Source organism: Mandrillus leucophaeus, unplaced genomic scaffold, assembly GCF_000951045.1.
Source record: "Mandrillus leucophaeus isolate KB7577 unplaced genomic scaffold, Mleu.le_1.0 Scaffold225, whole genome shotgun sequence".
Taxonomy (NCBI): Eukaryota; Metazoa; Chordata; class Mammalia; order Primates; family Cercopithecidae; genus Mandrillus; species Mandrillus leucophaeus.
The window spans coordinates 3,381,186-3,384,205 of record NW_012102310.1 but is presented as its reverse complement, the minus strand read 5'-3'; the positions used below and the strand labels follow the sequence as shown (position 1 = coordinate 3,384,205).

Below are 3,020 nucleotides of genomic sequence, written 5' to 3'. Positions count from 1 at the left end.
CACAGGAGAATTGATGAGTTCCAGGTTTGCTGAGTGATTCGTGAGCCACTTACTCTTTCTATGCCTCCAAGAGGTTGTAAACAATAATGCTAGTCACCGTGTGTAGGTCTCAGAAAGGTTTGAGAAACTAGGGAGATGGTAGAGGAAAGATAAAATGTCCGATCAATATGAGTTGTCTTATAACTACAGAGTTGATGACAATCTTATGTATGTTCTAGTTGACACAACAATTATAGTGTTTTCCATCAGGAGCCAGAGTATCTATGCTGAGGCTAGAAAGTCAAATTTTTAGAAGATTGTTGTAGTTGTGAGAATGATAGGATATAAAGTATATATAATCGAGTTTTACAGTAATAGTATTGTAAAGGTGCTGTCAGGAGGCCACTATGATAGATGTCAGATAAATCTACCAGATGGAAAACTCAAAAGTATTATGCAAAATGTGGAAGGAGAAACTCAAGCCCAAGTCAGGCATGTCACCAGTGTTAAGTGACAAACATAGTTATTGGAAAAGCAAAGAAAGCAAATGAGAATTGTCTTTATAAAAATGTCTAATTTGTTCTACAAAGACAAAAGAACAGATTTTGTTACTTAATAAAATGTAATGGAATCAGATTTTTAAAATGTCAAAAGTGAAAGTAAAATGTTTCCTAAGATGATAGCTACATAACAAAAATATCAATATGATAAATAAAAATGGTAGGATAACGTAGATGATCTACCAACAGACCCTTTTATGTGATGTGAAGGAAGCTGGAACTTACCTAATCAAAATCCTGCAGATCATTCCTTTCCAACTTGGACCCGGCAGAATGGCTCCCGCAAAGAAGGGTGGCGAGAAGAAAAAGGGCCGTTCTGCCATCAACGAGGTGGTGACCCGAGAATACACCATCAACATTCACAAGCGCATCCACGGAGTGGGCTTCAAGAAGCGTGCTCCTCGGGCACTCAAAGAGATTCGGAAATTTGCCATGAAGGAGATGGGAACTCCAGATGTGCGCATTGATACCAGGCTCAACAAAGCTGTCTGGGCCAAAGGAATAAGGAATGTCCCATACCGAATCCGTGTGCAGCTGTCCAGAAAACGTAATGAGGATGAAGATTCACCAAATAAGCGCTATACTTTGGTTACCTATGTACCTGTTACCACTTTCAAAAATCTACAGACAGTCAATGTGGATGAGAACTAATCGCTGATCATCAAATACATCAAATAAAGTTATAAAATTGAAAAAAAAAAATCCTGCAGATCACATTACATAGAATACCAACAATGAAAAACAAGTTGCTCTATTATACTTTCTTTAGGGAGCATATAATTTTTTAAATCAAGTTAACTGTAAGTAGAAGTATTGGCACCTCTTTCCCATATCAGACTAAAAGAAAGAAACCTATATCAAATATCTTCTGTTAAAGGAGACTGAGTGGGATAGAGATATAAAATAAAAATGTTTTGATGCTGGAGGATAAAGACGGAGGGCAGTGTTCCCCAAAGTGGCTTGCTTAGAGGTTTTGGTTAGAAGTAGGTGGGAGATTCTGTAATCAAATATATTTGGGAAATACTTGTTAAAAGCACATCATGGTTCAAAAATAGGCAAATGAGGCTGGGCGTGGTGGCTCACACCTGTAATCCCAGCAGTTTGGGAGGCCGAGGCGGGTGGATCATGAGGTCAGGAGATCGAGACCATCCTGGCTAACACGGGGAAACTCTGTCTCTACTGAAAATACAAAAAATTAGGCGTCATGGCGGGCACCTGTAATCCTAGCTACTCGGGAGGCTGAGGCAGGAGAATGGCGTAAACCAGGAGAATGGCGGAGCTTGCAGTGAGCAGAGATCACGCCACTGCACTCCAGCCTGCATGACAAAGTGAGACTAGGTCTCAAAAATGAAAAAAAAAAAAAAGAGGCAAATGAGATGATAGGATAAAATGGTGGGCCATTTAAAGAATGGATGCAGAACCAACTAGAAATCCAGTGAGACCTAATTTAAGGTGACACAATACAAAAGGACTGGAGAGTCCAAAGAAAAAGTTACTTCTTTAATAGTTTTGAAAGACTCTTGTCATAGACTATGAAAAAATTATTTTGTGTTCATAGCATTTTATACTTGAAAATACCCTGAAGAATGCCTGATTTCCTCTTTTGGAGTCGTGTGCACTGAGACTTCAAAAGGTTAAGTGATTTACCTAAGGCCATAGAGCCAAAATTTGAACTGAAATTCAAGTCTTCAATCACAATATTGTTTTACTTCAAAACTTCTAAGTATCATGAAAAGAATGATAGATTCTTGCAATAAACTTATGATATTATCCTCTTTTGGGGGTAAGGTATTTCTAATGCATTTTGCCATGAGAACTGCATTTTCCTTCTTTGGCAGAGAATCTCCTTTTCCTAGCAAAAAGCTCTTTGTACCTACCAAGTATTCCAAAAATACAGATACACTGAATATTTGATCTGTGCTTTCATTTTTTTTACTTTCTGCCATCATCTTGTTAATAAATTTTTATCAGTGTTTACAGATCTGAAGTAACTACAGAGATGATGTTAGGAAGATATTATGATAATATAAGTCATAAGACATAGCTACATGATAAATATAGATCTCATATGAGAAATGTAGGAGACAGAAAATTCCAAGTCAATATCACCAATACTGAAAGATGCACATACAAGCAAATAATTACATGTAAAAGATGACAACTGAATAAGTTCTATAGTTAACAGTATTGTATCAACACTAATTGCCACAGTTACATAAAATGACAACACAGAGGGAAGCTGGGTGACAAACAGGTATACCCTATGAATTGTTTTTGCAATTTTCTGTACGTCTATAATTATTTCAAAATAAAACATTAAAAACAAAGAAGCAAAGAGAGAAAAAAAAAACCATCATATTTCATTAACAGGATCCAAAGACCTCCTTAAACTGCCAAAGAAGTACATGGAACAAAAAAGATTAAGAACCCCTGGCCTAATTCCTCTTGGTAATCAAAAGCAGAAGTGAGGCTCAATCACAG

General features: G+C 37.1%; 1 pseudogene across 1 annotated transcript; it reads left to right on the top strand.

Moving 5' to 3' along the window:
- Positions 1-792: 792 nt before the first annotated feature.
- On the top strand, positions 793-1,241 carry LOC105540697 (annotated as a pseudogene). The gene has a single exon (XR_001006241.1). The product of XR_001006241.1 is annotated as a 60S ribosomal protein L31 pseudogene (transcript).
- The last annotated feature ends 1,779 nt before the right edge of the window (positions 1,242-3,020 follow it).